We start from the raw sequence: 24,929 nt of genomic DNA on the forward strand, positions 1-24,929 counted from the left end.
CCCTCCCCCCAAAACGGCATGTCGCGTTTTGCGACAGGCCGCTCGGTGAATCGCCGCTCCAGTCAAGCGCCGATTCTCCGGCCCGGATGGGCTGAGCGGCCTGCCTAATACGACCGGTTCACGCCGATGCCAACCACGCCTGGTCGCTGCCGGCATGAACAGCGCGCGACCACTGCATGTGGGGCCTGTGGGGGGCGGAGGGAGAATCGAGCACCAGGGGGGTGCTCAGGAGGGGTCTGGCCCCCTATCGGTGCCCACCGATCGTCAGGCTGGCTTCTCTGAAAGACGCACTCTTTTCCCTCCGCCGCCCCGCAAGATCAATCCTTCATGTCTTGCGGGGCAGCGGAATGGAAGACGGCAACCTGTGCATGCGCGGGTGATGTCATTTAGGCGCCGGCAGCCACGTCATTCAGGCAGCGCCGCTTTGACGTCAAGGCCCGGCGCGTGAGATTGACGCGTCGCCGCTTCTAGCCCGGAGTGTTCCACTCCGGCGTCAGAGGCCGCTCCTCGCCCCCTGGGGGTGGGAGAATAGGGGGCGAGGAGCGGCCTCCGACGCCGGAGTGAAACACTCCGGTTTTCACTCCGGCGTCGGCACTTTGTCTCCCTTTGGGAGAATCACGGCCAAGGTGTCAAGCTAGGTGTCACACGATGTCAAAAGAAGTCAAGCTGTTTATTGAATAACCTTCATTTAATCATCAGGAATTACTTTATTCATAATATTCAGAAACAAAATAATAATTTTCATTTATAAATATCTTTCATGACCTTAGTTCAGCTCATGGTGTTTTACAGTCTAATTTTGCAATGTAAGCCACATTGTATTGTATGTAATTCAATAACCAATTTACCCACAGCAAGATCCCCACAAAAAAAGCAATGAGGCAGATGACCAGACAACCTATTCTGAAGAAGATCCATATTGGACTCTGAATGTTAACTCTGTTTCTGTCTCCACAGATGCTGCTCAATTTTTCCAGCACTTTGTGTTTTAACTTCAGATAAACTATGATATTGGTTGAGGGATAGGTATTGGCCAAGAGACAAGGGTAAAACCCCCTGCTTTTCTCTGATGCCACGGAATCATTCATGACCATCTGAGAGATTTTTTTTTAAAAATTTAGATTATCCAATTATTTTTTCCAATTAAGGGGGCAATTTAGTGTGGCCAATCCACCTACTTTGCACATTTTTGGGTTGTGGGGGTGAAACCCACGCAGACACGGGGAGAACGTGCAAACTCCACACGGACAGTAACCCAGAGCCGGGATCGAACCTGGGACCTCAGCGCCGTGAGGCAGCTGTGCTAACCACTAGGCCACCGTGCTGCCCTACCATCTGAGAGATTTAATGTCTCATCCAAAAGGTGACTCCCTCAACAAATTCCGACAGCACAGTCCAAACCCAACAACACTGTGTTAAATATTAGTTAACTACATGGCTGCCTGGACTTCAGCTTTGAATTGCCCTTGCTGAGCTCTGAGCCCTTCCAATGGCTGAGTTGGCAAATGTACCATACAGTTCAGTCCAGATCCATACAGACCTGAATACCCTGGCTTTGTGTTAAATTTACTTATATCACTTGGGGCAGCTGTTGGCCCAAAGCAATTGTCACTGGTAACTTTCCTTCATCTGAGGAAAGTTAAAAGCAACCACGAATTCTGCTTACGATCCCTGTTCGAAATTGGAAATTGAGACCAGTAGTGGAAAATCACACCAAGTTTGATCACCCATCAATAATTACCATCTAAATTTCCCAGTGAAGGCAACTTATGAAAATGAAAAACAGGAAAAGGCTAGCTGCTAATAATAATAATCTTTATTGTCACAGGTAGGCTTACATTGCAATGAAGTTACTGTGAAAATCCCCGAATCACCAGGGGCTGTATTCTCCCCTACCCGGCGGGGCGGGAGGTCCCAGTGTAGCGGAGTGGTGCCAACCACTCCGGCGTCGGGCCTCCCCAAAGGAGGGCCACACCTCCACACCTCCACAATTCTCCACACCTTTGGGGGCCAAGCCCTCACATTGAGGGGCTAGGCCCGCGCATGAGCGGTTGGCACCACGCCGACTGGTTCCCAAACCGGCTCCAGCGGCCTTTGATGCCCGCCGCCTGGCGCCGGGGCTGGCCGAAAGGCCTTCATCGGTTCGCGCATGCGGCGGTGCGTCAGCTGCCGCTGACGTCATCACCGGCGCATGCGTGCTGGGGGATTCTCTTCCGCCTCTGCCATGGTGGAGGCCGTGGCGGCGGCGGAAGAAAAAGGGTGCCCCCACGGCACTGGCCCGCCCGCCGATCGGTGGACCCCAATCACGGGCATGACCACCGTGGGGGCACCCCCGGGGTCCGATCGCCCCGTGCCCCCCCAGGACCTCGGGGGCCCGCTTGCGCCGCCGATCCTGCCTCCACCAGAGGTGGTTCAAACCACGGCGGTGGGAGAGGCCACCCTGCAGCGGGATTTCGGCCCATCGCAGGCCGGAGAATCGCCGCAGGGGGCTCGCCGCTCAACGTGGCGACCCTCGGGGGGTCGGAGAATTTCACCCCACATTCCAGTGCCTGTTCAGGTACACGTAGGGAGAATTCCGAATGTCCAAATTACCTAACAGCACATGTTTTGTGACTTGTGGGAGGAAACCGGAGCACCCAGAAGAAATCCACGCAGACACCGGGAGAACGTGCAGACTCCGCACAGACAGTGACCCAAGCCTGGAATCGAACCTGGGACCCTGGCACTGTGAAGCCATAGTGCTAACCACTATGCTACTGTGCTGACCATTCCATCAAGTCTGACGCAGACATCAATAATAGCTGGAACCAGACACTCCACATCCTCTCCCTGCAATTAGCAAGTTCCTTGAAGAGGCAACTTGAAAGTAGAAAAAAACAAGAGCCAATAGGCGGGGGGGGGATGCTTTGTAGAATTCTGAATTCCTTTATGACTCCCCAACACCCAAACATCAGGTGATCATGAATGGACCAAGTGTTATCTGTTAATCCAGGTTCTGATGATGTTTGTGGACCTGTACAGCAATACCTAAAAGAGAAGTTGGTATTTGCAGGGAATAAAGCTAGTACAGTAAATAAAGCCTGCATCCTGCCTTACAACGCTTCAAAAGTACATCATTGGATGTGAAGCAAGTTGAGAGCTCAGCTGGCCATAAAATGTTATCTAAATGCAAGCCTTTTTTTAAAATCATAAGGTAAAGCTACACAATACAGAAGATTTACGGCAGAATTATGAAACAGCTCTCGTTGTGAATCTGGAGTATCAACCCTGCATGTCAGGATGTATGCTGTACCCAGGGATAGGATTGGAGCAAGTTAGTTCTGGGGAAGTAAGGATCAATGGATCCAGTAAAATAGAATGAATAGGAGAATCTTGGATTAAAACTCATTTTAAGATGATACACACTGATTCAATTCTTCAGACACTGAAGGAAAGACTATTACATTAGCGAGGCAGTTTCAATGAACTCAAACTCTGTTTCGTTTGGATGCTGTATGACAAAAAGGGCTGGATTTTTTTTGAGATGTTAAAAGTAGGTCAGATACTGGTGATGATTTATACCAAACATGGATGGAATAGCAAAGATACAGAAGTGCGACCAGCCCTGACAAGTTTATTAGAGAGCGTTTGTCATGTAGTCTATCGATAACTGTCCTGCACCTGAGACCAAACCACAGGGCATGTTGGAGCAGGGAGAGGAAGCATCAGCTGCTGTCACCCCATGGGAACATTCCTACTTCATACCAGTCCCTTCTGGTGAAATATTAACAATTCAGCTAAACAAGAACAAATGCCAATGCTAGCCACTGACATTAATGGTAAAACAGCAAAGGTTTCCCATTGTAATCTAAGGGTGACTGAACATACCGACAGGCATAGATAGCAAAACTAACAGAGCAGTTTATTGAATACATTCTGTCTACACATATAGTTTCCATGGGATAGCCACATCCCATGACAGTGAGCTTTGGTAATTAAATGATGACTGGACTGATTTCTGTGCACCAACTAAGGCCAGGGACAGGAGGGTAAACAAGATTTAAAACACCAGGGCCTGTGCTCGCGGAGGAGGAGCGAGCTCAACTCACAGCTTTTGCCTTTGTCGTTACCAGTGGCATTGCCCCCTCCATCTCAAACTGCCCACTTCATGCCTCAGCATGCTTGAAGTGCACTCCACTACAGGACAATGTTCCAGCGCTCGGAGATCCGCTTGTCCAGGAATGCGAGCCTGAATCCGTGCGACTATTTGTTTTGAGGCGTACATTCTGCATGATGTGGCCTCCAACCGCAGGTTTCTGCAGGTGAACACCACATTCTGCTCTGTTAGTACACAGACGTCAGTGCAAGGGGTAAGAGGCAATGTGCTAACGTTCTCCTGGGCAATTACCAATTGGGATAAAAATTAAAAATATTTATAAGTGCTTTCGAAAGTTTTGGGTGCTGTCAAAGAAGAGAATTGCATTCATATAGCCTCAGGATATCCTATTTGTGGTGGTTTTAAAATTAAGTCTGCAGACATCAGAGGTTCAAACAAAGAGAGCGCTTTATTCCACAATGTTAACACTACAGGCTGCTATGTTACACTACCAGCTTCCCGCACAAAGGGCCAGGAGATGAAATCACATGATCGGTCTCTTAAAATGTCCCTGTTGCACTGCAAGGTTGTTAGTGAGGAAGAATAGTGTGAATCCACAACATTTATCTCCCCCTTTAAATCAAAGCTCCCTGAGATACAATAAACAGTATAACATTAACAATCAATCAACAGTCAATAGGTCAGACACTTCAGAGGTCATCGTTCTCTGTGTGATGTCAGCGAACCTCAGCCATCTGCCTGTTAGTGCTTGCTGCAACCTCTGGTGTCTTTGGCTTGGTTTGGACGTTGTTCGTGGTCATCTGAACCAGAGTCAACGTGGTGTTGTAAGGTTGACTGGGTGTCTGGTTCTCAACTGAGGTACCGCTTTCCCCAATTGGCTCGATTAGTGTCAAGTTTTCGGGAAGGTCCAGGTCGTTTCTTGGCACAGCTTAATTTAGACACTCTGTCAGTCGTGTCTCTGGCAGATTAGTTCTTGTCGCCAAAAGTTGATCCACATGTCTCCTCCATATTTGTATAGTGCAGGAGACAGGTCCTGTCTGCGCTAAAACGGTGGCACGTATCTACTTTTCAGTTGTGGTACAATTCCTTGCTAGAACCTCTTGATCCTGGTAACAAACATGACGTTTTGCCTTGTTCTCCTGCCATGTGACCTGATCCTGCTGCTTTTTCGCAACAATTTATTTTGTCTTGGGTGCTTTTAGCAAATCGATTACTGAGCGCAGTTGACGTCTAATCATTAGCAATGCCGGAGAAATTTGCGTTCTTAGGTGCACAGTATTCTTGTATGTGAGCAGGAATTGGCTTGAGTGTTCAGACAATAAATCTTGTTCTCCAGTTACCTTCAATGCCTCATTGTCTGTACGAAACATTCTGCCAGCCTATTTGTAGCAGGATGATAAGGAGTGGTTTGGATGCGTTGAATTCCATTCTCCTTCAAGTAGTGTATGACCTCTTGCTAAATGCAGCCCTTTTTCGCTCAGGAGTAGTTCAGGGTAACCGGATCTGCTGAACATTTCACCCCATCTCTTAATTGTTTTCTCCAATGGCATTGTCTCCATGATGGCAACTTCAGGCCATTTCGAGTGGACACTGGCGAGAATGGGAAAAATGTGCCCTTCAAACTGTCTGGCATAATCAACATGCACCCATTGCCAGGCCTCTTCTGGCAATTCCCATGGGTGTAATGGGGCTAATGGTGGCAGGTTCCATATTTTATCCACATTGCACGGTGGCGCAATGGTTAGCACAACTGCCTACGGCGCTGAGGACCCGGTATCAATCCCTGCCCCGGGTCACTGTTTGTGTGGAGTTTGCACATTCTCCCCGTCTCCCACAACCCAGAGGTATGTAGGATAGGGGGATTGGCCAAGCTAAATTGCCCCTTAAGTGGAAAAACAACAATCAGGTACTCTAAATTTATTTTTAAAAACTTGTCCTGCAGTTACAGGTCAAGCAGAAAATGCTTCTACACAAACTGCTCATCGACAAACTATTTGGCAAGGATAGTCAAGAGAGTCCATCTGCGTTCCCATGAAGACTTGACTGATGATACCTGATCGTGTATGTCTGTGTTGACAAGAACAATCTCTGAAGCCTGCTCGCTCCCATTTGATGGAATTCTGGTATGAGGTCACAAATCATTGTTAATAAACTATAGTCCATCAGAAAAGTCTATTTTCTACCCTACAGGAATTGCTGGAATCATTTTACGCCAATGATTCTTAGGGCTTCTTTCTCTATCTGCGTGTAATTGCTTTTGGCCTTATTCAAAGTCCTGGACGCGAAGGCACTTGGCGTCTCTTCACCTGTAGGCAATATGTGGAAAACCACCACCCTAACCCCATAAGGTGATGAATCACATGCCGATTGCAGGGGCAAATTTGTATTAAAATGCATCAGGACTTCTGACTTGATTATTACCACGTTGGTTTGCACAAATGTTCTTTCACATTGATCCCCCCCATTTCCATTTTTTATTTTTGACACCATAAATTGTGTAAGAGTTTTAGAATAGTCACCAGAAAAGAGACAAACCTTCCGCAATAATTTAATGAGCTGAAGAAAGTTCGAAGTTGTTTCATTTTCTGAGGTGAAGGTGCTTCGGTAATGGTTTTGACTTTCTAAGCTGATTTATGTAGTCCTTTGGCGTTGATGACATGTTGCAGTTATTCGATTAAAGATTGGAAAAATTCACATTTGTCTTTTCAGATTCTGCAGATCCAGAGATGTGCAGGTTTGGTGAATTGGCCATGATCAATTGCCCCTTAGTGTCCACAAACCTAGGTTAGGTGTTGTTACTGGGTTAAGGGCTAGGGTAGTGGCTTTGGTAGGGTCACTGTTTGTGTGGAGTTTGCACATTCTACCCTAGGTAGGGTACCCTTTCAGAGGTACAGACTTGATGGGCTGAATGGCCTCCTTCTGCACTGTAGTGATTTTATGATTCTATAATCCATAATCTTCCAATCTCAGGAGTGTGGTATTCTTCCCAGTAACCAAGATGTCATCTAGGTAACACTGGATTCCATCTAATCTGTTTAAGATTTGATCCATAGCTCATAGGAACAACGCTGGTGTGGAAGTGATGCCAACAGGTAATCTTTTATATCGAAATAACCCTTTGTGTGTCACAATTGTCAAGAACTATTGTGATTCTTGATCCACATTCATTTCCAGATACGCTTGGCTGAAGTCAATCTTACTTTAATGTTGGCCTCCAGTCAGGCCAGCATATACATCATCAATCAAGGGCAGAGGGAACTGCTCAGCACACATTTACAGGATTAATAGTGACTTTAAAAACGCCACAAATGCGTACAGGTCTGGCATTTTTCATCACGGGTACAATCATCGTGGCTTATTCCCTCACCTAAATGGGTTCAAGGACTCTTGTTTTGACCAGCCATTCTAATCTCGCCTCTACCTTGGGCCTGATTGCGTATGGCTCTGACCTAACCTTTAAGGATCTCATCTTGATCTTCAGCTTTGCTAAGATATCCTTCATGCCTCCAAGCTCACCTTTGAAGACAATGGCAGATATTTACCTTGGCCCAATTCAATCTGATCTTTTCAAGCCAATTTCTTCCCATTACTGATGAATTTCCTTTCACCATGTGCAAGGACAAGTCTGCCGTCTGTTCATCAATACGGCCCCTCAACGGAACCACTTCTCCGTATAGGATTTTAACACAGTCTTTGAGGGTTTCAGGGCAATATGTCGAAGATTTTGTTTAAAAACAGTTACTGGTACCAACGAGACGGCTGTCCACTGTCTAACTCCATCTTCACCAGCTGACCATCCAATAATAAGGTGACCCAGTAATGGTGTGTTTTACCAGCAATAGCCAGTGCCTTTAATGACAGTTCATCTTCGGACTGTGAATCGAGCTTCTTTCATGTCCTTGCTTTTTCTTTTATTCAGTTTCCCATTTGATTTATTCGGCTTTTGCCTTTTGCAACTTTTGCCTGAAGCTTCTTTCTTTTTCCTTTTAAAATTTTTTCCAACTAAGGGGCAACTTAGCGTGGCCAACCCACCTACCCTGCGCATCTTTGAATTGTGGGCATGAGACCCATACAGACATGGGGAGAATGTGCAAACTCCACACAGACAGTGACCCGGGGCTGGGATCCAACCCAGGTCCTCAATGTCGTGAGGCAGCAGTGCTAACCACTGCACTACCGTGCTGCCCCACGATTGCCTCCAACAAGCACGTAAAATGTGGTGCTTTCTGCCACAATTGCCCAAATGATGTCTTTGCACCAACAATCTGCTACTGAGTACCCGGTATTTGTAGACCAATGTTCAAGTCTGTGTCTGTGTTCCAGGTTCAGCTGACATCTTTTGATTTCTTGTGCTCAAAATCAACTGTTGAGCTTCTTTGGCTGCCAATTCCATGAATTCAGCAACTTCCAAAGCTTTATTTAAGATCAAGTTGCTTTCAGATAACAACCGCTTTGAATAGCTTCACTCCTTCAGCCACAGACTAATCTATCTCTGATGGTATCGTTCAGCACATCCCCAAATTCGAAGTGTTCAGCTCATCTTTTCAGGGTAGCTACAAACTATGTAATTGATTCACCTTCTATTTGGTTCTGCTTATGAAACCTAAACCTTTCTGTGCTAACTGGAGGTTTTGGTGAATAGTGGCACTGCAACATTTCCAATATTTCATCGTAGGTTTTCATGCCTGGCTTTTTTGGCGGTACCAGACTCCTCTGGAGGTTAAATGTTTCCCCCCCCTAGTATGCTCAGGAAAGTTGGGACTTTTACATCTGTTGCTATCTTGTCCGTTTGAAAAAAATAGTCGAATTTCTCTGTATATGAGCTCAATCGCTCTGTATTCTCTTCAAATGATCCCAAGGCAACAGAAATTCCTGTAATTTTTCACAATGGAAGGAACAACATATGTACAATGTGCCATAAATCTTTGCATTACCTTTCTTCCTTTCTCCCAAAAACACGGCAAAAACCTGAGCTCAGCATGTTTTCTTTTCATGTTTTACAACACCCGCATCTCTAAATTTGCAGTCGCAGAGTTTTTGCTATTCACGGCTACTGTGTTCATTTTGGGCAGAGCACATGGCAAGCTTGTTTTCAAAGTGCTTTTCTTCAGATTCAAAAAACAAAGAATAAAACATACCAGGCAACATCCTGGTGAACCTCCTCTGCACCTTCTCCAAAGCATCCACATCCTTTTGGTAATGTGGCGACCAGAACTGTACGCAGTATTCCAAATGTGGACGAACCAAAGTTTTATACAACTGTAACATGACCTGCCAACTCTTGTACTCAATACCTCTTCCAATGAAGGAAAGCATGCCGTATGCCTTCTTGACGGATCCATGCTGGGACCACTGTTGTTTGTGATATACATAAACGATCTGGAGGAAGGTATAGGTGGTCTGATTAGCAAGTTTGCAGATGACACTAAGATTCCTCAGTGATTTTTTGGTTCCTCCAGTGGCTACAACCATTGATTGGCCCCCCCATCACCAGCTTTCATGGAACGGAGATTTTATTGATTTCTTTTTCTTTCAGGTGCCTAAAAATGCTGTTCACCTACCCCATCGCCAGTTTTATGTGCTGGTTTTAAAATTAAGTCTGCAGGATCAGAGGTTCAAATAAAAAAAAGTTATATTCCAACATGTTAATGCTACAGGCTGCAATGTTACATTGCCCACGTGAATGGCCGATGATGACATCACATGATCAATTACTTAAAGTGCCCCTGTTCCACTGCTTAGCTGCCAGTGAGAAAACACTAGCCTGAAAACACAACACTATTGTGATTGACAGCCAAATACAGCAATCAACTTGTACACATCAAGATCCCATTAACAGCAAAAAGTTAATGATGAGATAACTCATTTTTAGTGATGTTGGTTGACGCCAGGACACCGGGAAGAACCCTCCTGCTTTACTTCAAAATAATGCCACAGGATCTTTTATGCTCACATCAGGGGGAAACCAGGACCCTGGTTTAACACCTCTTCTGAAAGGTGGCACCTCTGACAGTGGAGCATTCATGAATAGTTGCTCTGTAGTTGCAGCTCAATTGGGAGAGGTTTAGACTCAATCCCTGGTTCAGACCTGTGGTCTGCTACTCCCAACATTGGTACATATGGTACATATAAAACGTTGCTCTACTGGTTACTGTTAACTGTGTATAAAATTGGGTCTTAGTTGCATTTAAGTGGTGACTATTAACTGGAGATTCATCTGTGTTTTTATATTTAAATGAATATACAGCTTGAAAGAAGCACTGTTTGTGGGTGGTGCATGACGCGTAATATGTGCCTCTATAAATAAAAGCTTATAAGTGTATAAAGTGTATAAAGACCAGATTTCAGTGTTCTATCCTTCATCACTTGGCTATCTTCTAACAAAAGGCACTGCAGAACATTAACTGCATAGCTGACAATAGCAAACGATTGATTAAGTTTACCTCAAGCATCTTTCAATTCAATTGGACCTGAGGTTATTTTATTAGTGCTGCCCTCCTAAAGGGGCATTTGAGGTATTGACCTCTGTGTTGACAATGGGATTCACACTGTTCTAATTAAACAGGCTGAGCCTTGGCTGTAGCCGGCAACAAGCAAAAAGCTGTGGTTGCATGTTTAATAAGGACACGGGGAGTCCAGACCGAGCAAAGTTACAAACTAGATTTATTTACAATAGGCACTGACCAGTAGCTTCCAACCAGGTTCCCCTCTCTCTGGTCGGTGCCTTAGGGGGAGACCTTTAATATATTGGTTAATTAGAGTGCCCTGGCCTGAGTGGGAGAGCACGTACTCCGTGAGGACCAAGAGGCAGACAATCATTCCCACTCTGTAGGTCGTCTGCGAGATATTGCAGCATGGTTACTTCAGTGCACTGATACTTTGATTTTCCTCAGTGTATAACGGGTGAAAAGAAATGTTCCTTTTTCTCATTGCCTCTCCTTGAATGTCCTTTTCATCTTTTCATAACTGGGAGAGTAGACATAGGGTGCGATTTAACAGAAAAGTTTCCAAATGTGGTAGCGAGCAGGAACTGTTGTGAGCTTCCCGACGTTGGCCCAGCGAGGCCGTCGCCGGTATCAAGCATTAATCAGTCCACTTAATGGGGCCCCACGGGCTTCACGCTGCAAATGGTGGTCCCACTGGCTGATTCGCCGAAACCATGCCCGCCAGCTCCCCGCCAACAAGGTGGGACAGCACTTAAACCGATCTTGCAAAGCGAACCCCACACAGCTCGCAGCCACGTCACTGAGGAGACAAGCCCCCCGATTTGGGGATGCCAGACGGTCAAATCCAGACAGGGTGTCGTGTTCCCCTGAGGGGCTCGGAGGGTCCACCACACGCCAGCCAGTGTCGCCTGACAAGAGGTGGTCGCAGCCGTCGGCATGGGTAGCGTCACCGTCACCTAGTGCCATAAGAAGATCAACGACCTCCACCGGGCACACAGTTGGGTTGGCACGGCCCACTTGCATGCCACCACCCGCCACCGCCGCTCCTCCCCCCATCGACCATGTGCCTGGCACCCGCCACCCCCCCCCACACCCACCATCTCCCCCATACCACCATCCTCCTTTCTTCCCTCCCTGCTCCACCTCGGCATTGAATGAACCATGCAGCTCATGATGTCGTCTCTGTGTTCCCAAATAAGTTGTCCCACACAGACGGGAGAAGGCCCAGACTATCTTCTATGAGAACACCTTGGAGTGGGGCTCCGAGGAGGCCACTGTATTCACAGCACATCTGTCATCCCCACCTCCACCAGTGCAGAGACACACACCTCAGTGGGCAACGGTAGTGCACAGGTTTCTCGGACACATTCTGCTGAGCACCACACAGTTGCTGATGCACATTAGGTGGAGGCAGGAATGCCCTAGCGAGACAGGTGTCCCAGGCCTGCTGGATTCCAGGACCCAGCTGGACCCCAGTCAGATGCTGAGCCTATTGACCAGGTTTACCCGGAGCTGATGCAGTTGATAGGGCGCGGGTGTAATATTCAGAGGGCGATACCAGCAGATCCATAGCCGATTTGAAGAGTCCCAGAGGCGACAACGCAGGAGATGGGGGCGGCAATGCATGACACTGAGGCCACTACTGCTAGCGTGGTGACCGCAGTGGACAGCTTGGTGCACGGCGTCAGCAGCATGAGTGGAGATGTTGCTCTGTCTGTGACGGCCATGGCCGAGCACCTCGACAGCATGTCCAACTCACTGGGGGACGTGTGCCAGTCTCAGGTGGACCTTTACGAGGTGCTGTGGAGCATGTGGATCCTACTGCAAGCCTGGACAGGTTGGGTGAGTCGGCAAACCAATGACAGATACAGTATAATTTGGATAAGTGTGAGGTTATTCATTTTGGAAGCAAAAACAGGAAGGCAGATTACTACCTGAATGGTTGTAAATTGGGAGAGGGAATGTGCAGCAGGACCTGGGTGTCCTTGTGCACCATTCACTGAAAGTAAGCATGCAGGTGCAGCAGGCGGTAAAGAAGGCTAATGGTATGTTGGCCTTCATTGCAAGAGGTTTCGAGTATAGAAGCAGGGATGTGTTCCTACAATTGTACAGGGCCTTAGTGAGGCCATACTTGGAGTATTGTGTGCAGTTTTGGTCTCCTTCTCTGAGGAAGGATGTTCTTGCTCTCTAGGGAGTGCAGCGAAGGTTGACCAGACTGATTCCAGGGATGGCGGGACTGTCATATAAGGAGAGATTGACTAGGTTGAATTTTGCTGGAGTTCAGAAGAATGAGGGGGGATCTCACAGAGACTTATAAAATTCTAACAGGACTAGACAGGGTAGATGCAGGGAAGATGTTACCAATGATGGGTGTGTCCAGAACCAGGGGTCACAGCCCGATGATTCAGGGTAAACTATTTCGGACAGAGATAAGGAGACATTTCTTCACACAAAGAGTGGTGAGCCTGTGGAATTCATTACCACAGGAAGTAGTTGATGCAAAATTTTCGATATATTCAAGAGGCAGCTGGATATAGCACTTGGGGAGAATGGGATCAAAGGCTCTGGGGAAAAAGCAGGATCAGGCTTTTGAGTTGGATGATCAGCAATGATCGTGATGAATGTCGGAGCAGGCTCGAAGGGCCAAAAGGTCTCCTCCTGCTCCTATCTTCTATTTATCTATTTATGTATGTCCCAGTTACTGAGGTGCATTGCCAAGGACCTTGACACCATGCTGCAGACATTGGGGAGTTGCCAGGGCTGGCAGAGCCAGACGACGCAGGGGAGACCATGGCTCAATCCACCTATGCCTCCATCCCGAGGTGACTCCCAGGGTCAATGGGCACAACTGGGAGAAGGAGGTGCTGGGTGCCAACCTGGAGCCACGCTCCAGACTGGTGGGGGTGGCTACCAACTCCCCTGACAAAGGTGTGTCTCAGAGTCAGACTTCAGAATAGGGTGGCACAGCGAGGCATAATAATAATAATCTTTTATTGTCATGCCAGAGTGAGAATTCAGAAAATCCAATTCACTTTACAGCACGTCTTTCGGGGCTTGTGGGAAGAAACCGGAGCATCCAGAGGAACCCTGCGCAGACACAGGGAGAATGTACAGACTCCACATACAGTGAATAAGCCGGGAATTGAACCTGGGATCCTGGAGCTGCGAAGCAATAATGCTACCTACTGTGATATCATGCTACATGTGCCACCGACAAGTGGACCAGGGCCCCCAGAGGATGCCCGCCAAGGGCATCATAGGCCACACCATGTGGTAAGTAGCAGGCTACCTCCACCTTTGGTATGCATCCTGGGTCACACCTAGACACAGCAGTAGAGCATTGAAGGCTAAGCAGGTCCAGGATCACTGAGAGGGGGGGCAAAGGGTGTGGGGAGGCTGAAGTGTTGTGGGGGGGGGGGGGAGAGAAGGGGAGGGTAGAGTGACTGGTGGGGAAGGGGTGGGGTGAGGGGTTGGGAGGGATGGGGAAGGGGATGGCTGGTGCCATCAGGGGCTTTGGGTAGTTCAGGACACATATGTACAGCAATAAAAACGATGCACTTGAGAAATATGGCGTCTCTAGCACTTCCTTCTGCAACGCACGAATGACCACCGATCTCCTGCCCCAGCATCCTGGGCATGGTGGTCCTGGATTTCCAACATCCCCTAAACCCCCACAGGCACATCACCTGCAGGGGATGGGTGTGAGTGCACACTCAGCAAGCAGGCAGGGGTCATATATGGCATAGATTGAGGAGCACCACCGCTCAGCTCTCAGCAGGTTATCATAACTCCCCTGCCCTCAACAGTGAACCGTGAACAGTGCCTTGAGCCTCTGTCGATGCTGCTGGCGCTCCTTATCTAACGCTGGGCCATCTGAACTGCCAGCTGGGCAGATTCCGCGGGGTCCAAGATATCATCCATCCTGTGCAATATCTGAGAAATTGGAGAGGGTGCGAGAATGACAATCAGTGGTGTCTTCCACCCAGGCGCCCTCCATCCCCCCCCCCCCCCCCCCCCCCCACACACACATCCCCTGCCATCCGACACGCAGTGCCCACCAGCCCCGGCCACAGCGGAAGCCCTGGTCACTGGACCACAGACCCGGTACCCCAGACATCCACAAGTTACGTTACCTGGACCAAGCGCTAGTTCCGTCCCGGTGGAAACCTCTGATCACGGTAATGTCCCCGGTGCTGGGACCCAGCCCCTGAGTGTTTGGATGTTGGCTGCTGCGTCCACGTTCTTGCATCCTGCAGTGTTCAGACATGGTGTCTCAGCATCACGGTCTGGTTGGGATGCGAGGCAATAACTCCCACATGCCACATGACATGCCTACCCATGGGAATCCACTTAGCAGGTGTGAAATGCTCACTTAACCATGATTGCCAATTCTCTATTAGCAGTCGCCTTCAGATGGGTGGCCAAAGGCCTTCACAGTCATTGGGAGCTGACATAGACATAGAACAATACAGCACAGAACAGGCCCTTCGGCCCTCGATGTTGTGCCGAGCAATGATCACCCTACTCAAACCCACGTATCCACCCTATACCCGTAACCCAACAACCCCCCCCCTTAACCTTACTTTTTAGGACACTATGGGCAATTTAGCATGGCCAATCCACCTAACCCGCACATCTTTGGACTGTGGGAGGAAACCGGAGCACCCGGAGGAAACCCACGCACACACGGGGAGGACGTGCAGACTCCGCACAGACAGTGACCCAGCCGGGAATCGAACCTGGGACCCTGGAGCTGTGAAGCATTTATGCTAACCACCATGCTACCGTGCTGTGGGAGATCATTGGGACAGACAGGCAGGGGGTAGGATTGCCTCGTTATTTGTACACACAATCCAGGTGGGACATGGTGAACCCACAAGTGCTGAGTCACCCACCCTCTCCCCTCCCCAGGGGGCAACCCCTTCACCGTTGGAACCCCCCCCCCCCCCCCAATTGAGGCTGCCCACCCACCTCCCAACCAACACATGGACAGCAATCGCTGTGCACCTGGACTCATTACCTGGGAGCAAAGGTGGCTAATCACCTCCTTGGAGCCGCACAGCAGTCATTCTGCCAGCATCATGTTTTTAAAAAAGTGTATGAGGTGGTGTCTGCTTGACTACTTACTAGGGAGGCGGTTCGATCTGGAGAAGCCATTGTAATGATATGTAGTAACAGTGTACATAACAGTGTATATAATAAGTGCATATGACAAGTGTATATAGCCTCTGACCACTAGGTGTCATGCAAGAGGAAAAGGACACTGGAACTGGATCAAACCAGTCTTGGTCAGAATTACAAGATCTGTTAGTAGTTGATGGAACCATCAATTCACTAGACACGTGCTTTAAGATATGAACAGTGGTTTTAATCTACTTACAACAGAGCCAGCCTGTTCCGCGTTGAACTCTCGATGAACTGAACGACTGGCTCTGAGCATTGGTATTTACACAGCAGTCCAGGGGGAGGAGTCATGGGCGGAGCCAAGGGTGGAGCCCTGTACAAACTCCTAAGCATTCCCAGCGCTACTCCCCCTAGTGGTCGGGCAACGCAACTGCGCTTACAAATGCATGGCCTCATGTATATACAATACAGTGTGAATTACGGAGTTACATTCACCACATTCACCCGCTACAAAAAAAATCAAGTCCGGCGGGGGTGGTGGTTCATAAATTGAGTCTGTCCGTGGTCGGACTGACCGCTGTGATCTGCGGAGCACCGGGGTTGCAGCCTCTTGCGGTGGCTGGATGGGTGTTGTGGGTTGTGGTACGATGGCGGACTCCAGAGAAGATCTCGTCCGAGCTCCATACCCATCTGGTTCGACTGGGGACAGAGGGCGCTGGGGGTTAGCCGGTGCGGGCGCGCGGAAAAGGGGGGCGGCTGGGTTGCCCGGAACCAATGCAGCAAGCTAGTGGGCTCGGGAGCCCGAGGGGGTGGCAGGATGGGGTATAGGGTGAGGGGTGCATCTGTAGTGATAGAGGGGATGCTGGATCCGGTGGGTGCAAGGTCCCGGAGGGATACGGTGTCCTGACGGCCGTCAGGGAACTGGGGGTTGGAGTGAAGCTGGCGCACCTTCTCAACAAGGGGGTCGGTTTTGTGCGCCCTGATGTGCTTCCTCAGGAGTACAGGGCTCGGTGTCTTCAGCCATGCCGGAAGTGAGATCCCCGTGGTAGTGCCCCTGGAAAAACTGAAGAGCCTCTCGTGAGGGGTCTGATTGGTCGCTGTGCATAAGAGGGACCTAATAGCGTGGAGCGCGTCTGGGAGGACTTCCTGCCAATGGGAGACTTGGAGATTCCTGGACCGGAGGGTCAGTAGGATGGTCTTCCAGACCATCGCATTCTCCCTCTCCACCTGCCCGTTCCCCCTGGGGTTGTAGCTGGTAGTCCTGCTCGAGGCGATGCCCTTGTCGTGCTGGTACTGACACAGCTCGTCGCTCATGAAGGACGAACCCCGGTCGCTGTGCACGTAGCTGGGGAAACCAAACAGGATGAAGATACGATTCAGGGCCCTAATGACTGTGTGGGAGGTCATATCGGGGCACGGGATAGCAAATGGGAAGCGGGAGAACTCCTCTATGACGTTTAAGAAGTAAACGTTCCTGTTAGGTGAGGGGAGTGGCCCTTTGAAATCGATCGCGAATAGTTAAAAGGGCCTAGAAGCCGTGACCAGGTGGGCCCTGTCTGGTCTATAGAAGTGCGGTTTGCAGTCCGCACAGATGGGGCAGTCTCTGGTGACGGCTTTTACCTCCTCAGTGGAGAAAGGCAGATTTCGGTCTTTGATGTAGTGGGCGAGCCGGGTGACCCCCGGTTGGCAGAGGTCGTTGTGGATGACTTTCAGGCCGTCGATCTGCACGCTGGCGCATGTCCTGTGGGATAGGGCATCTGGGAGCTCGTTGAGCTTCCCCGGTTGATACTTAATATCGTAGATATAGGTGGAGAGTTCGATCCTCCACCGCAGGATTTTATCGTTTTTAATTTTGCCCCTTTGCGAGTTGTCAAACATAAAGGCAACCGATCGTTCGTCGGTGATGAGGGTGAACCTCCTACCTGCGAGGTAGTGCCTCCAGTGACAAATAGCCTCCACAATGGCTTGTGCTTCTTTTTCGGCTGCCGAGTGTCGGAGTTCCGAAGCGGAGAGGGTACGGGAGAAAAATGCAACTGGCCTTCGTGCCTGATTTAAGGTGGCTGCTAGAGCTACCTCTGAGGCGTCGCTCTCAACCTGAAATGGAGTGGATTCATCCACCGCCCGCATGGCCGCCTTGGCGATGTCCTCCTTGATGCAGTTGAAGGCCTGGCGTGCCTCAGCTGACAGGGGAAATAGTGTGGCCTTAAAGAGTGGGCGGGCTTTGTCCGCATATTGAGGGACCCACTGGGCGTAGTAGGAAAAGAAACCCGGGCACCGTTTGAGGGCCTCGGGACAATGAGGGAGGGGGAGTTCTAAGAGGGGGCGCAGACGGTCCTGGTCGGGACCCAGGACTCCGTTTTCATGGCATAGCCGAGGATGGCTAGTCTGGTTGTGCGGAAAATGCATTTCTCCTTGTTATAAGTGAGGTTTAATTTCTGAGCCATCTGGAGAAAACGGTAGAGAGGTTGGTGTCGTGGTCCTGCTGGTCATAGCCGCAGATGGTGACATTGTCCAAGTACAGAAACGTGGCCCGCAGCCCGTACTGGTCCACCATTCGGTCCATTGCTCTTTAGAACACCGAAACCCCGTTAGTGACGCCGAAGGGGTCCCGGAGGAAATGTAAGTGGCGGCCATCGGCCTCGAATGCCGTGTATTGGCGATCCTCCGGGCGGATTGGGAGCTGGTGGTATGCAGACTTCAGATCCACCGTGGAAAAGAGCCGATACTGGCCGATCTGGTTTACCATGTCTGCAATCCTGGGGAGGGGATACGCGTCAAGGAGCGTAAATCTATTCATGGTCTGACTATAGTCGACAACCATAAGGAATTTTTCCCCGGTCTTCACGACCACCACCTGAGCTCTCCAGCGACTGTTGCTGGCCTCTATGATCCCCTCACTGAGAAGCCTTCGGACCTCTGATCTGATGAACACCCTATCCTGCAGGCTGTACCGCCTGCTGCGAGTGGCTATGGGTCTACAGTCCTGTGTGAGATTGGCAAAGAGGGGAGGGGGGGATATTTGCAGCGTGGCGAGGCTGCAGATAGTGAGTGGGGGCAGGGGCCCACTGAAGCTGAGGGTGAGGCTCTTAAGGTTACATTCAAAATCTAGGCCTAATAAGAGTGGCGCGCAGAGTTCGGGCAAGACGTAGAGTTGAAATTTTGCATAGCTAGCGCCTTGGATTGTGAGTGTCGCGGCGGTGCGCCCCTGGATCTGGACGAGTGGGAGCCTGAGCGAGAGAGATAGTTTGCCGCACGGGGAAAACGGGGAGCAAACAGCGTCTTAACAGATCTGGGTGTATGAAGCTCTCAGTACTCCCGGAGTCGAAAAGGCATGGCGTGCTGTACCCGTTGATTTGGACCTCTGTCATCGAGTTTCGCAGATGCTTCGGGCGTGATTGGTCCAGAGTGACTGCGCTGAGTTGCGGGTAGTCAGCGGCTCGATCAGCTGTGCTGGAGTAGCCCCGTGATGACTGCCCTCTGAGTTCGTAGTCGTCGAGGTGAGTTTCAGAGTGTGAAGGGGATGGATCCCAAGATGGCCGCCCCCATGAGTCGCATATGGCCGGCCGCATGGAGGAGGATTGCCAAAATGGCTGTCCCCATGAGTTGCACATGGCCGGCCGCATGGAGGAGGATTGCCAAGATGGCTGCCCCCATGAGTCGCACATGGCCGGCCTCATGGAGGAGGATTGCCAAGATGGCCGCCTCATGAGTCGCACATGTCGGGTGGGGGCGGAGTCGGCATACAGGCTGCAGCATTTCGGGGCCTGTGGGCCTGTGAATTCAGGGAACAAGTGCTTTGAGCCATGGGAGGGTTAGAGGCTGGGGTTTTCTTCGCCAGACACACTCTGGCATAGTGTCCTTTTCGCCCGCAGCTGCTACAGGTAGCGTTTCGGGCCGGGCAGTGCTGCCGCGAGTGCTGATTCTGGCCGCAAAAGTGGCAGGCTGGGGCAGCATTGTGGTTGGGCAGCCGCACGGTGCAGGCCTTGGGGAGTCGCTGGTAGGGGGCCCATGACGGGGTCGCGGGGTCCGCGGGGAACGAGGTGAAGCTGCGGAAGGAGACCTCCATAGTGGTAGCAAGTTCAACAGTCGCTTCAAGATTTAGGGCCCCCTTTTCCAGCAGTCGCTGGCACATGCAATTTGACCTAAGGCCCGCAACAAAGGCTTCGCGTACAGCAAGTTCTCTATGTTCTGCCGCGGTAACCGCCTGGTAATTACAGTCACAAGATAAAGTTTTAAGCTCTCTCAGGAATTCTGCGAGCGATTCCGTAGGCCGCTGGTAGCGAGTAGTAAACACGTGTCTCGCGTAGACCTCATTTACAGGCCTTACATACATTTTGTCGAGTAGCGCTAGGGCTTGAGTATACGAACCAGCGCAGTTTAGTTGAGTAGAGATTCTGTGGCTCACCCTTGCGTGCAGTAGGCTCAGTTTCTGCTCCTCTGTTGTTTCAGCTGTGCTTGCTTCTGCCAGGTAGGCTTTAAAACACCGCAGCCAATGAGAACAAATTTCATTTGCCTCTGCATCCTGTGGGTCGAGTTCCAGTCGCTCAGGCTTGAGGGCTGATTCCATGATTGATCCTGACTGTTTCTTAAGTAGATTAAATTGATGGACCCATCAATTCACTAGGCACGTGCTTTAAGATATGAACAGTGGTTTTAATCTACTTACAACAGAGCCAGCCTGTTCCGCGTTGAACTCTCGATGAACTGAACGACTGGCTCTGAGCATTGGTATTTATACAGCAGTCCAGGGGGAGAAGTCATGGGCGGAGCCAAGGGTGGAGCCCTGTACAAACTCCTAAGCATTCCCAGCGCTACTCCCCTTAGTGTTCGGGCAACGCAACTGCGCTTACAAATGCATGGTCTCATGTATATACAATACAGTGTGAATTACGGAGTTACATTCACCACAGTAGTATGGTTAGAAGCTCCACAGTTTGGTTTGCAATAGTTTGGTCTACCTACAGTTTATTCAACATTGAATAACATGTCTTGAACTAGATGTTCTGTCGTGCACTGATTCATTTATTCTAGTACACAAACATAACAGTCGTTAGGGAGAGGGCCTTTCCCATTAATTTTACGGAGTGATGTGTGGGGCAGGTTGGTTCGACGTTGACCGCAACTGGATGCAAGGAAGCTAGAAACATACGTCTGACACAGGAGATGATCCAACACTGTTTTATTTAACTATGGACTGCTGTACATGTTCAGCTGTGGGTTGACACTCTACTAATCCTACTGATGACCTCTTACTGGCTTGACCAGACTGACTAGCTACCACATGGTAATAGTGCTCACTAACTTGTGCACTCTGACTGTCTCAGTCGCTGGGTCTTCAGAGAGGGAGAGTCTTAATGCCCTGTGGCCTTTATAGTGGTGGTGTCCTGTCTGGTGATTGGTTGTTCTGTGTTGTGTGTTCATTGATCATCCTGTGTGTCAATCACTGCCTGTCTGCATCTCATTATATACATGAGTGGATATTATGACATCTCCCCTTTTTAAAAAAAATAAGTTTTGGAACGTGAAGGTATATACATGCTGACTATGTATAAGTTGTGAGTTAACGAACATATGTACATGGGAACGTGTCTATCGTGAAGATACAGAGCAAACTGAACAAAATTTACAAGAGTAAAGTCTATAGATTCAGTCTTTGAGGCGGGCGATGAATTCTTGTCGATCGCCGCAGAGGTGGAGCAGGAGACGCCGACACTTGGACAGGCGGGATTGCTGCCATTGTGGCAGTTTCGTGGACAGGCGGGATCGCTGGCAGATCGGTGGTCTCGTGGCAGGAGACGTCCGGAGGAGGTATGATAACCGGCGGAGCAATGCGGTTAGGCGGTGGGCGGGGAACTCTCCGCAGCGCCCTCCTGCTGCGCCGGAGAATGGAGCTGTCAGCCATTTGAACAATGAAAGACCTTGGGGTGGCCGTCCTGACAACAACAGCTGGGGCTGACCAACCTCCCTCAGGCAACTGGACGCGAACAACATCTGCTGGAGCCAGCGCAGGCAGATCCGTGGCATGAGCATCATACGTGATCTTCTGCTGGTCCCTGGACCGCTGCACTTTTTGCAGCACCACGAGGTGGTCAAGGTCTGGAATATGGATGGCTGGAACTGTCGTCCTCAGGTTGCAGTTCATGAGCATCTGCGCCGGAGACAAACCAGTCGACAGAGGGGTTGCCCTGTAAGCCAGCAGCCTTGCACAACAACCGCTTGACAATACGGACCCCTTTCTAGGCCTTCCAGTTTGATTGCGGGTAATGGGGACTGGAGGTGATGTGTCTGAAGTTGTAAGATCGTGCAAATCGGACCACTCCTGGCTGTAGGAACATGGACCGTTGTCACTCATTACTGTGAGTGGTATCCTGTGCCTGGCAAACGTCTCTTTGCAGGCTTTGATGACGGACCTAAACGTGAGGTCCGACAATTTCACCACTTCTGGGTAACTGGAGAAGTAGTCGACCAAGAGCATGTAATCGCGCCCATTGGCGTGAAAGAGGTCTACCTCACTCCTGGTACCATGATGTGTTAGGCAGGTTGGTTCGACGTTGACTGCAACTGGATGCAGGGAAGCTAGAAACATACGTCTGACACAGGAGGGGATCCAACACTGTTTTATTTAACTAGTAGGCTGCTGTACATGTTCAGCTGTGGGTTGACACTCTACTAATCCAACTGATGACCTCTTACTGGCTTGACCAGACTTACTAGCTACCACATGGTAATAGTGCTCACTAACTTGTGCACTCTGACTGTCTCAGTAGCTGGGTCCTGAGAGAGGGAGAGTCTTAATGCCCTGTGGGCTTTATAGTGGTGGTGTCCTGTCTGGTGATCAGTTGTTCTGTGTTGTGTGTTCATTGATCATCCTGTGTGTCAATCACTGCCTGTCTGCATCTCATTATATACATGAGTGGATATTATGACATGTTGTTTATTGGTTTCTCGCCACACCATAGCGGGATCCTGATTTCGCTATCTGGAGTGGGTCACTAGATCAGCAACCAATTGGTGCCCAGCACAGTCCTTGATTTTGGCCTCTCCCACAATCTAATGGTCAAGTCACGCTCTCGCTCAAGCGTTACGTGGCCATTAAATCGCACCCATAGATATGCAGGCACTGCAGTGAGGGCACTACCTGATGCTGGTCCTGTGTGAGAACAATAGAAAAAGTATACCATTCTGTGCTAATACTATTCCTCATCCAATGATGAAATGCAAGGTGGAATTTGAGAGAAGTTGATAAAATGGAGTGCTAATTAATGTTCAAAAATTTTGTTTAGCATGCCACGTGCAATGCATTCAATGGGAAGCATCTAGATATGCTGGTCGGGGACCTCCTGCAGTTTGCTGGCGGCCGATTCTCTGGGCCTGTTGGCGGCGTAACCCTACCACAAGTTTTCCGGTTGTTTGGAGTGGCTTCAATGGGAATCCCCATTGTCAGGGGTGAGAAAAGAGAACCTCGCGTCAGTGAATGGCATACTGCCTTCTGCTGCCAAGAAACATGCGGCTGGGAGGCCAGAGATTCTCGCACCTTATTTCTATTGTCAAATATTTCTTAGTATTATTATATTTGGTAGCCTGAAGTTGTTTGACTGAATGATGAAAAATTAACATGCACCATAAATTTGGGAATGCAATCTTGCATTACTTTATTGTGAGACCTTTTCGGTAGATCATCTCTTTGGGATTGAGTCCACATTAAGTCTCACTTACCCATCACCCTAGTCCCCACTGACGTATGTCGACTCTTGTTCTCGCTGGTGCTTTTATGCTTGAGCTCACCCCATCCTATATCTGCAGCCTCCACTGGGCTTGCACCCCCTGGTGTATCCCTCAGACCTCTGACTCTCATTTTTGTGCATCGTCCCTCCCAATATAGGTGAATGCAGGACCTTCAGTCAACTCCTGCTATTAACTCCTCACCTAGACTTCTCCACCTTTCCTCCTCTCTACCATTGTAAAACATGTCAGAAATAATCATTTAAACCGGAATTTCAGTCACATATCCCCATCATCCCTAAACCAATGGATCATTTTCCCTTCTGATGTTTAATCTTAATTTTATTTTTCTCACCATGCCTTCTGATGAATGTAGTCATTTTTTATATCTATTGTATTATGTGTCTGTTGCAGTAATGTTATTGAAAGAACTTAGGTTACGGTATACAGATAATGGGCAGGATTCTACGGTTGTCGACACCGAAATTGTGTTCGGTGATTGGCCGGAGAATCCATTTTTTTTGCGAAATCGGGAGCGTCATCGTTTTTCGTATGCTCCGCCCCCTCAAAAAAGTCGCTGGGTACGCCGCACGCCGTTGGGACGGCCTCAGGATGTCATCTGAGGCCCTCCCCTGATGGGCCGACTTCCCGATGGGCCGACTTCCCGATGGCATGGGGTGCGTGTGCTCACAATTTTCTGGACCTCGCGTGGCGGCTGTGGACTGTGTCCAGGGACACCACCGTCAGGGGGTGGGGTGGGGGTGGGGGTGGGGGGGGGGGCACGGGGGGGTAGCCGTTCTGCTGGCCAGGGGGTCTTCGGCGGGGGCTGGGGGGATGGTCGAGGGGGATTAAAGGGTGCCACTATCTGGCAGGCCTGATCCGCGCGCGGTCGACGCCATGTTGTATGGCGCGACCTCTGCAGGTCGCCGCCTTGCGCATGCATGGCCATGGACCCGGCAATTGTCCGTCCGTATCTGCAGGTAAAGCTAGCCCCTCACCGGGTGGAGCATCAGTACGGGGCTGGTACCGACTCCTTGGTCATAAGACTAGACACATGCTCCGGACATAGCCTCAAAATAGGAAAATCCAGCCATATACCTCTGCTGAAGCTGTGATTAAGGGGTTAACAGCTAGGCAAGCTGTGATGTCACTCATGGGTGGGGCTAGGCCTGTTTTTAGTTTCATTTTTAGAGTTCTGCTCTGGATTCTAAGGAAAGGAGGTAGATTCTCAGACTGACTTCTGAAAGCTTTTCTCCATGGTCTTTATGCATAAACCTGTAATCCAATAAGTGTTAACTTCCAAACCCAGGACCACTACCATCAACAAGGACAAGAGCGGCAGATACTTGGGAACCCCACCATCTGGAGGTCCCCTCCAAGTCACTCACCACCCTGACTTGGAAATATATTGTCGCTCTTTCACTGTCGCTGGGGCAACATCCTGGAACTCCCTCTCCAATAGCACTGTGGGTATAGCTATACGGCAAGGACTGTAGCAGTTCAAGAAGGCAACTCATCACCACCTTCTGAAGGGCAATTAG

The sequence above is a fragment of the Scyliorhinus canicula genome, chromosome 19, assembly GCF_902713615.1.
Source record: "Scyliorhinus canicula chromosome 19, sScyCan1.1, whole genome shotgun sequence".
Classification (NCBI taxonomy): Eukaryota; Metazoa; Chordata; class Chondrichthyes; order Carcharhiniformes; family Scyliorhinidae; genus Scyliorhinus; species Scyliorhinus canicula.